A 12,372-nucleotide genomic window follows, 5' to 3' on the forward strand; every position below is an offset into this window, starting at 1 on the left:
GCCCGTTATTCATAAGCAAAACACATACATTGGTTTGTTCTGCTACACTGAACAGTCAACTTATTTATACAATCCATTTTCTCTTCGTTTGTATACAATTATAACTCTTGTATGTTTCATCAAATTTCTTACCCAGAACACTACTCTCTTTATCTTTACAATATAAAAAATATTGAAGTAAGACAGGTCAGCAGGCACAAAATATTTGTAAAGTGTAAGTTTATAAACAATTTTCATTAGGTTTAAAGAATGTCATTATAGACCTTTCAGCCCATTTGTCTACAAAATCCGCTGACCTATTTTCCTGTGTTTGATAGATCACAGTATAAGAGAATTGATTTTCCGCGTGTAATTTTATTAATGTGAAAATAATATATATATATAGCGTTTGATTTCATCAGAATTATTAACCTTTTGTTCTCAAACATATAAAAACATTCATTACCATTTTAATAAATCTTTCTACAAGTTAAACCTATATTTTATGCGTACCATTAATTGGAGTAAGTCTGTACAACTTAAACAATCTTAACACATACAACCATTCTATACAGATGTTACATGTACCGTTATTTCAAGTAAATCTGTACAACTTAAACAATCTTAACACATAGAACCATTCTATACAGATGTTACATGTACCGTTATTTCAAGTATGTCTGTACAACTTAAACAATCTTAACACATAGAACCATTCTATACAGATGTTACATGTACCGTTATTTCAAGTAAGCCTGTACAACTTAAACAATCTTAACACACAGAACCATTTTAAAAGAAGTTACATGTACCCTTATTTCAAGTAAATCTGTACAACTTAAACAATTTTAACACATAGAACCATTCTATACAGATGTTACATGTACCGTTATTTCAAGTAAGTCTGTACAACTTAAACAATCTTAACACATAGAACCATTCTATACAGATGTTACATGTACCGTTATTTCAAGTAAGTCTATACAACTTAAACAATCTTAACACATAGAACCATTCTATACAGATGTTACATGTACCGTTATTTCAAGTAAGTCTGTACAACTTAAACAATCTTAACACATAGAACCATTCTATACAGATGTTAAATGTACCGTTATTTCAAGTAAGTCTGTACAACTTAAACAATCTTAACACATAGAACCATTCTATACAGATGTTACATGTACCGTTATTTCAAGTAAGTCTGTACAACTTAAACAATTTTAACACATAGAACCATTCTATACAGATGTTACATGTACCGTTATTTCAAGTAAGTCTGTACAACTTTAAACAATCTTAACACATAGAACCATTCTATACAGATGTTACATGTACCGTTATTTCAAGTAAGTCTGTACAACTTAAACAATCTTAACACATATAACCATTCTATACAGATGTTACATGTACCGTTATTTCAAGTAAATCTGTACAACTTTAAACAATCTTAACACATAGAACCATTCTATACAGATGTTACATGTACCGTTATTTCAAGTAAGTCTGTACAACTTAAACAATCTTAACACATAGAACCATTCTATACAGATGTTACATGTACCGTTATTTCAAGTATGTCTGTACAACTTAAACAATCTTAACACACAGAACCATTTTAAAAGAAGTTACATGTACCCTTATTTCAAGTAAATCTGTACAACTTAAACAATTTTAACACATAGAACCATTCTATACAGATGTTACATGTACCGTTATTTCAAGTAAGTCTGTACAACTTAAACAATCTTAACACATAGAACCATTCTATACAGATGTTACATGTACCGTTTTTTCAAGTAAGTCTGTACAACTTAAACAATCTTAACACATACAACCATTCTATACAGATGTTACATGTACCGTTATTTCAAGTAAGTCTGTACAACTTAAACAGTCTTAACACATAGAACCATTCTATACAGATGTTACATGTACCGTTATTTCAAGTAAGTCTGTACAACTTTAACAATCTTAACACATAGAACCATTCTATACAGATGTTACATGTACCGTTATTTCAAGTAAGTCTGTACAACTTAAACAATCTTAACACATATAACCATTCTATACAGATGTTACATGTACCGTTATTTCAAGTAAATCTGTACAACTTTAAACAATCTTAACACATAGAACCATTCTATACAGATGTTACATGTACCGTTATTTCAAGTAAGTCTGTACAACTTAAACAATCTTAACACATAGAACCATTCTATACAGATGTTACATGTACCGTTATTTCAAGTAAGTCTGTACAACTTAAACAATCTTAACACATAGAACCATTCTATACAGATGTTACATGTACCGTTATTTCAAGTATATCTGTACAACTTAAACAATCTTAACACACAGAACCATTTTAAAAGAAGTTACATGTACCCTTATTTCAAGTAAATCTGTACAACTTAAACAATTTTAACACATAGAACCATTCTATACAGATGTTACATGTACCGTTATTTCAAGTAAGTCTGTACAACTTAAACAATCTTAACACATAGAACCATTCTATACAGATGTTACATGTACCGTTTTTTCAAGTAAGTCTGTACAACTTAAACAATCTTAACACATACAACCATTCTATACAGATGTTACATGTACCGTTATTTCAAGTAAGTCTGTACAACTTAAACAGTCTTAACACATAGAACCATTCTATACAGATGTTACATGTACCGTTATTTCAAGTAAGTCTGTACAACTTTAACAATCTTAACACATAGAACCATTCTATACAGATGTTACATGTACCGTTATTTCAAGTAAGTCTGTACAACTTAAACAATCTTAACACATAGAACCATTCTATACAGATGTTACATGTATCGTTATTTCAAGTAAGTCTGTACAACTTTAAACAATCTTAACACATAGAACCATTCTATACAGATGTTACATGTACCGTTATTTCAAGTAAGTCTGTACAACTTAAACAATCTTAACACATAGAACCATTCTATACAGATGTTACATGTACCGTTATTTCAAGTAAATCTGTACAACTTTAAACAATCTTAACACATAGAACCATTCTATACAGATGTTACATGTACCGTTATTTCAAGTAAGTCTGTACAACTTAAACAATCTTAACACATAGAACCATTCTATACAGATGTTACATGTACCGTTATTTCAAGTAAGTCTGTACAACTTAAACAATCTTAACACATAGAACCATTCTATACAGATGTTACATGTACCGTTATTTCAAGTAAGTCTGTACAACTTTAAACAATCTTAACACATAGAACCATTCTATACAGATGTTACATGTACCGTTATTTCAAGTAAGTCTGTACAACTTAAACAATCTTAACACATAGAACCATTCTATACAGATGTTACATGTACCGTTATTTCAAGTAATTCTGTACAACTTAATCTTAACGCGTAGAACCATTCTATAGAGATGTCACATGTACCGTTATTTCAAGTAAATCGGTACAAGAACTTAATTACCAATCGGAAGAATTCCGTATATTTCTGCAGTCAGTCCTGTTGTGCACTTACATTAACTTTTCCATTGATTTTTTCAGGTAAATGTGAATTAATTTCACGTACATACATCACATCGAAATAACGAATCAAGAAATATTTGTTTTAAACCTGAAATTATGTAAAAAAACATATATTTTAAAACATATTTTTCTGAGAGTAAATTCTATTAACAAGAACTTGCATGTGTTGTACGTATTAAAAAACGGTTTGTTTTTCAAAAACATATAAATGTCATCGCTGATAAAATGAAAATTCTGAAACACTCAGTACGCAGAGACTTCCCCTATCTACACACTCTACCTAACATGAATCTTATAAATATTTGTTGATATAAGCTTTCCTCATTCTGTCACATGCTATTCCACTTATGTTATAATCTAGAGATTTTATTATGATTAATGTCCAGCAATCAAATGACATTTTATTTATTTAATGGTATTTTCTTTATATTTCACTTTACATTTAATGATACTGTTGTTTGTTTATACAACCAGTGCAGCTAAACCTATCACATTCAATGATACTGTTGTTTGTTTATACAACCAGTGCAGCTAAACCTATCACATTCAATGATACTGTTGTTTGTTTATACAACCAGTGCAGCTAAACCTATCACATTCAATGATACTGTTGTTTGTTTATACAACCAGTGCAGCTAAACCTATCACATTCAATGATACTGTTGTTTGTTTATACAACCAGTGCAGCTAAGCCTATCACATTCAATGATACTGTTGTCCTTCTCTAGCCAGTGCAGTTAAAACTAATACATTCAGTGATACTGTTGTCCTTCTATAACCAGTGCAGCTAAACCTATCACATTCAATGATACTGTTGTCCTTCTCTAGCCAGTGCAGTTTAAACTAATACATTCAGTGATACTGTTGTCCTTCTATAACCAGTGCAGTTAAAACTATTACATTTAGTGATACTGTTGTCCATCTATAACCAGTCCAGTTAAAACTATTACATTCAGTGATACTGTTGTCCTTATGTAACCAGTGCAGTTAAAACTATTACATTCAGTGATACTGTTGTCCTTCTATAACCAGTGCAGTTAAAACTATTACATTCAGTGATACTGTTGGCTTTCTATAACCAGTGCAGTTAAAACTATGACATTCAGTGATACTGTTGTCCTTCTATAACCAGTGCAGTTAAAACTATTACATTCAGTGATACTGTTGTACTTCTATTACCAGTGCAGTTAAAACTATTACATTCAGCGATACTGTTGTCCTTCTATAACCAGTGCAGTTAAAACTATTACATTCAGCGATACTGTTGTCCTTCTATAACCAGTGCAGTTAAAACTATTACATTCAGTGATACTGTTGGCCTTCTATAACCAGTGCAGTTAAAGCTATGACATTCAGTGATACTGTTGTTTTTCTATAACCAGTGCAGTTAAAACTATTACATTCAGTGATACTGTTGTACTTCTCTAGCCAGTGCAGTTAAAACTATTACATTCAGTGATACTTTTGTCCTTCTATAACCAGTGCAGTTAAAACTATTACATTCAGCGATACTGTTGTCCTTCTATAACCAGTGCAGTTAAAACTATTACATTCAGCGATACTGTTGTCCTTCTATAACCAGTGCAGTTAAAACTATTACATTCAGTGATACTGTTGGCCTTCTATAACCAGTGCAGTTAAAGCTATGACATTCAGTGATACTGTTGTTTTTCTATAACCAGTGCAGTTAAAACTATTACATTCAGTGATACTTTTGTCCTTCTATAACCAGTGCAGTTAAAACTATTACATTCAGCGATACTGTTGTCCTTCTATAACCAGTGCAGTTAAAACTATTACATTCAGCGATACTGTTGTCCTTCTATAACCAGTGCAGTTAAAACTATTACATTCAGCGATACTGTTGTCCTTCTATAACCAGTGCAGTTAAAACTATTACATTCAGTGATACTGTTGTTTTTCTATAACCAGTGCAGTTAAAACTATTACATTCAGTGATACTGTTGTACTTCTCTAGCCAGTGCAGTTAAAACTATTACATTCAGTGATACTTTTGTCCTTCTATAACCAGTGCAGTTAAAGCTATGACATTCAGTGATACTGTTGTTTTTCTATAACCAGTGCAGTTAAAACTATTACATTCAGTGATACTGTTGTCCTTCTATAACCAGTGCAGTTAAAACTATTACATTCAGTGATACTGTTGTCCTTCTATAACCAGTGCAGTTAAAACTATTACATTCAGCGATACTGTTGTCCTTCTATAACCAGTACAGTTAAAACTGTTACATTCAGTGATACTGTTGTCCTTCTATAACCAGTGCAGTTAAAACTATTACATTCAGTGATACTGTTGTCCTTCTATAACCAGTGCAGTTAAAACTATTACATTCAGCGATACTGTTGTCCTTCTATAACCAGTACAGTTAAAACTGTTACATTCAGTGATACTGTTGTCCTTCTATAACCAGTGCAGTTAAAACTATTACATTCAGTGATTCTGTTTTTCAATGTATAGTAAAGTGAAGTAAAAACTATATTTATTTTTTTTATTTTTTTCACTAACCATCAGTTGTTAGTATTGAGTTACTGAATAATTATATCGTGTTAACTCAAGAATGGATATCACTGAACGTAGTTGTAACTAAATATAATTGCTTATAAATAATAAAGACATTAAATACAGTATTTATTTGATAATTAACACTGTTATCGAATGATTCTATTTACTTTCACATTGGGTGGAAGAGGTCTCTTTTATGATTCACATGTTCCGTTTTGTTTTCGACTTTACAATAACTTTTGTAGGACTGATGGACTTACGTTAATTGAAACTGTAATAGTATTATCAACATAAAAGTGTTTATACGGTTAATATTGTTATTCATTGCCTAAAACCACTTCAAAATTACTTGTAGTAAACGGATACGAGGACAGACAAAAATATGGGGGCTTACTAGTTTTAATTGCTTTGCATAAGACGAGAGTGAAGCCTATCTCTGTGGGTTAGACACCGCTGTTGAACCGAACGGCTAAACATTTTTAATTTTTTTGCTCTTTTATCAAATTCAAACAAAGAAGCAAGTTGAGGTTATTTTAATGGGTTTTAAGATCAAAACGTTCTCTCTGCTTTTATGCTGGTTAGTTTGGGGTTTGTGGGTGGGAAGTATAATACATAATACAAGAGTACGTGTTTTTGTTCACGTTCTGCCAAGATTGTATCGCTTCAGAAATCAGGGTATATTAGCGGTCAGCCGTGGCCCGATGCTCCTATTTACCATAAAAGTCTAGGATTTTATTCGCTCTTCTATTATCGTATCGTATCGGAAGCGAGCGATAAGGTTTTTGTTCCAGAGCTGCGCTGGGGGTTGATCTTTTCTCCTTTGTCCCTACATCGTGTGGGTAGTGCCGGGACAACCGGAGATAACGTTAGGATTTGATATGATGGTTTTTCCTGTTTCCAGGAGTTGGGTCGATTATTTAAATATCTCGAGAACATTAAAAACGTGCTGGTTTTACCCAGGTGAAGTAGCTGCATAAGTAAAAAACACATTTAATTTTTTTAATCATATCTTAATATATCACAGTTTCCCGAGTCACATCTGTGAACTCCGTATTTTAAAACAACCTTATGTACTTTGCATAGTTGGTTTCAGTCGTAACACGTTAATGTTTTAATTGTTCCAGAATAATATGTGATAGGTGTTTCAATTTAAAGCTTTTAAAATAGGCAAATATATTTAGATCGACAGCTTGAGTTGTTATTAATTTTCTTTACATCTTGTATTTAATTAATTAATTCATTTGATTGGCCTTCTCCAAGAAACAATGATAATGCATTACTTCATGTTTGTTTTTGTAGGTTTGTTTCACGTATAAAGAGTTATAGGTCTATTTCACGTATAAAGAGTTATAGGTTTGTTTCACGTATAAAGAGTTATAGGTTTATATTACGTATAAAGAGTGATAGGTTTATGTCACGTATAAAGAGTTATAGGTTTATATCACGTATAAAGAGTTATAGGTTTATTTCACGTATAAAAAGTTCCAGGTTTATTTCACGTATAAAGAGTTATATGTTTATTTCACGTATAAAGAGTTCCAGGTTTATTTTACGTATAAAGAGTTATAGGTTTGTCTCACGTATAAAAAGTTATAGAATTATATTACGTATAAAGAGTTATAGGTTTATATTACGTATAAAGAGTTATAAGTTTATGTCACGTATAAAGAGTTATAGGTTTATATCACGTATAAAGAGTTATAGGTTTATTTCACGTATAAAGAGTTATATGTTTATTTCACGTATAGATTTATAGGTTTATATTACGTATAAAGAGTTATAAGTTTATGTCACGTATAAAGAGTTACAGGTTTATTTCACGTATAAAGAGTTATAGGTTTATTTCACGTATAAGGAGTTATAGGTTTGTTTCACGTATAAAGAGTTCCAGGTTTATTTTACGTATAAAAAGTTATAGGTTTATTTCACGTATAAAGAGTTATAGGTTTATGTCACGTATAAAGAGTTACAGGTTTATTTCACGTATAAAGAGTTATAGGTTTATTTCACGTATAAGGAGTTATAGGTTTGTTTCACGTATAAAGAGTTCCAGGTTTATTTTACGTATAAAAAGTTATAGGTTTATTTCACGTATAAAGAGTTATAGGTTTATATTACGTATAAAGAGTTATAGGTTTATATCACGTATAAAGAGTTATAGGTTTATTTCACGTATAAAGTTATAAGTTTATATCACGTATAAAGAATTATATGTTTATTTCACGTATAAAGAGTTATAGATTTATATCACGTATAAAGAGTTATATGTTTATTTCACGTATAAAGAGTTATAGGTTTATTTCACGTATAAAGAGTTATAGGTTTATTTCACGTATAAAGTTATAGGTTTATATCACGTATAAAAAGTTATAGGTTTATTTCACGTATAAGAGTTATAGGTTTATATCACGGCCCTGTATGGCCAAGCGCGTTAAGGCGTGCGACTCGTAATCTGAGGGTTGCGGGTTCGCATCCGCGTCGCGCCAAACACGCTCGCCCTCTCAGCCGTGGGGGCGTTATAATGTGACGGTCAATCCCACTATTCGTTGGTAAAAGAGTAGCCCAAGAGTTGGCGGTGGGTGGTGATGACTAGCTGCTTTCCCTCGAGTCTTACACTGCTAAATTAGGGACGGCTAGCGCAGATAGCCCTCGAGTAGCTTTTCACGAAATTAAAAAGCATACAAAAACAAAAGGTTTATATCACGTATAAAGAGTTATAGGTTTTAACTATTACCGATACTCTGATGTGTTTCATGACATCAAATAATTTTTTTCTTTTTTTTTGTGTTCGAATTTTCTAGTACAATCAAACTGTTCTAATATTCATAAGTTCAAATTAATCGACCCAACACCGTAAGACAGAAACGTTCAGTTTTTAACCGTCGAACTAAGCAGACAGGATCATTTAATTGTAATCTTAAATACTGGTCACAATAGCTTAGTGGTTCTGGTAGTAACCAGTAGATAAAGTGGGAATGTATTCGTTTAATCGGTTAGAAATAGTTACCTGGATGAGTTCATCTGGTTTCTAAAGGAAACCCACTCAGATAGTGATATGAAATAATATAAACAATAGTTCGGTTATAATTATTTTTAAAGCACATTGTGCTAATATATTAAGACAAACGATTACACAAAACCACGGGTTTTTGCACAATAATGATTAAAATTATTTAATTTAACTTACAGCTGACAAGTTTCGGTAAACATGCTACCATCATCAGAATTTTATTCTGATGGTAAGTGCAGGGCTAGTGTAATACCAAAAGGTTCCAATACACCAGCCAGAATGAATTTTTACAAGAATCATCTTCTACGTCTATAAAGAAGGCAAGTGAACAATTAGCAAGACGAAATTACTGTCCATAGAAACCAAATAATTTACCCTTTTTTGGTACAGGATTTGAAAGATATAATTAAAGCTGAATATACATTTGTTACTTTGCAGGAAGCATTGAGCAGGTACTGTTGGAAGTACGTGCTTAAAAGGGACTAGACAAAGTTGAAAATATTGATTTAAGGAGGTTAGTGAACGTAATTGAAAATACAATCAAGTAGAAGCTATTGGACATAGTTAAAAGTATTGGCTTAGGGAAGTTATTTGACATAATCGAAAATACATGTTTAAAGAGGTTTCAGGACATAATTGTAAATATCTTTGAAAATTACAAGACATAGTTGAAGACACTTCTACAGAGATTACTGGACACAGTTTAAAACACGCGTTCAAAATGTTCACATGACATAGTTAAAAATAGCACTATGTAACACAAATTTTGTTCCTGGATAGTATATGTTATTTCTTAATTGCTTATGTTGTAAAAGTACAGAAAATGGCCATTATTCCCTTCAAACTTTGCTTTTGTGACCTGGATAATGAAATTTAGAAATTAACATATTTTCTATGTAAAACAGGCAAATTTGTACATTTTCATTTACATAAGGTCCGAATAAAACAACATATGAATCAAGATTTACATGTATTTATACTAAAGTTATACAAATATGTTTAGAAGTGAGTAGATTTTCGAGATTTGCAACTGTAATGTAAATCACTTTCAGGTATCAGACCCCAATTATAGTCTCCCATCATGTTCTCGTTATACGCTCCCAGTTCACAAAAGCAAAGTTTGTAAAGACAAATAGGTTTTTCAATTTACTTTAGGCATAAGTAATTGGGAAATAACACTTTAAGTCCAGGAACAAGGAAAAGTAAAAATGTTGTTACATTGTATAATCCTTCAGAGAGGTTACTGGACATAGCTGGAAACAGTTGTTTAAAGTAACTACATGACGTTGAAAATATGTGTTTAGAGAAGTTGAATGGAGTATTTGAAAATAACTACATATAAAGGTTGTAGAACGTAGTCGGAAACACCTTGAAGACGACTGAAGGTGTTTAGCTGGATAAACTACATTGTAAGATAAATTATTCAGTAGGATAACCTGTTTAGCAAGATAAACTACATTGTAAGATAAAATGTATTGTAGGGGAAATGGAAAATCTGTGAGATGCTCTCCTTCGCTTTCACTTATAGATTAATAAAATATAGAATAGAGTAAGATATACAAATTGGTAATGCATATATATATTTGTAGTAAACTGTAGTGTGTGCTGACTTACTCAACGAAAAAATCTTTTCAAAAGCGAGAGAACATATGGTGTTTGTATGTATACAGTCAGGTAGGTATGCCTTTTTAATATATGGTGTTTGTATATATACAGTCAGGTAGGTATGCCTTTTTAATATATGGTGTTTGTATATATACAGTCAGGTAGGTATGCCTTTTTAATATATGGTGTTTGTATATATACAGTCAGGTAGGTATGCTTTTTAATATATAGTGTTTGTATATATACAGTCAGGTAGGTATGCTTTTTAATATATGGTGTTTGTATATATACAGCCAGGTAGGTATGCTTTTTAATATATGGTGTTTGTATAAATACAGTCAGGTTGGTATGCCTTTTTGCGAACATTCATTTCGTAGGTAATTATATCAGCTCTTGGGTAATTCAGTTTGTATGTTTTACTTTGGGGTCAAGCATTAAAGTCTATTCAGCAACAACAAGATTAACATCACAAAGTTTTTAAACAAAAACTTATAAAACAAACATTTAAGTTCCACAAACTAGATTAGCCCAGTTTTGTTTTTCTGCAGTATGTAAGGCAGTAGGTAAGTTTTAGTCCAGGTATCGCTTGGAACGTGAGAGTCAAGGCTTCCAGTAGAGTGTGTTACCTAGATAACCTATAACACAATTTTCTCCTGGGTGAACGCTATTCAGATATATTTGTTAAACAATAATAGCACTAAACTGAGTTTTTCTTTTGCCACTCAACAGGCGCAATAACCGAAGAGCTGCATTACGTAAGATCAGAATATAAAGATTCTAGTATATGAAATACATAAAACCGAACACTTCATAATCGTAAGACTGATAGTAACAAATCAGTTGTAGTTCTGGAGTACAGCTAACATCTGATGTCAGAACAGTTTCACAGTTTTGAGAATAATTACATTTGTTCTGAATCCAATGTTCTGATAACATATATAAATACCTCATCCTGGTTCTGACCATACCTCAGTAATGCTCTTCTACGAAAACCTCCCAGTGGCACAGCGGCAGGTCTGCGGATTTACAACGATAAAAGCCGGGTTTCGATACCCGTGATGTGCAGAGCACTGAGAGCTCATTGTGTAGCTTTGTGCTTAATTTCAAACAAATAAATAAACACTTTATAAATTATTTTAGTTATTAAACGTTCGCATAATTTTGTTGTGGGCATCAAATAGAAGATAGTTTAAAGATATTCGTAAGTTTCAAGACCCGGTCTGGCCAGGTGGTTAGGGCATTCGACTTGCAATCTAGGGTCGCGGGCTCGAATCACCGTCACATCAAACATGCTTGCCCTTTAAGCCACGGATATTACCACTACTCGTTGGTAAAAGAGTAGCCCAAGAGTTGGCGGTGGGTGGTGATGACTAACTATTTTCCCTCCAGTCTTACACTGCTAAAATAGGAATGGCTAGCGCAAATATCCCTCGTGTCGCTTTGCGCGAAATTGAAAATCAAATATACAAATCGTGAGCTTCTGAAAATAAAAGTAGTCGTTGTTGTTGTTGTTTAAATACTAGCAGCTGATAGTGTTTTGTAACTGGACAAATGTTAACCACATTTTTCATTAGCCGACATTCATAATTAAGAAATTCACCATAAATCTTGGCGTGAAACGTTTATACTGTTCACGTAAGCTTTCGTCGTTAAATAGAATTATTGTCTGATGTTATTTTTCCAGATAAGGTTCGCTGTATTAACATCTTGTCTTACGAGAT

At 32.2% G+C, this 12,372-nt stretch overlaps 1 protein-coding gene across 2 annotated transcripts in view; it reads left to right on the forward strand.

Annotated features, from left to right (window-relative positions):
* The window catches only part of LOC143249871 (nuclear receptor subfamily 2 group F member 1-A), a 60,017-nt gene that overhangs the window by 17,931 nt on the left and 29,714 nt on the right, over positions 1-12,372 (forward strand). The window lies entirely within an intron of this gene.

The sequence above is a fragment of the Tachypleus tridentatus genome, chromosome 4 (genome assembly GCF_004210375.1).
Source record: "Tachypleus tridentatus isolate NWPU-2018 chromosome 4, ASM421037v1, whole genome shotgun sequence".
NCBI classification, from domain to species: domain Eukaryota; kingdom Metazoa; phylum Arthropoda; class Merostomata; order Xiphosura; family Limulidae; genus Tachypleus; species Tachypleus tridentatus.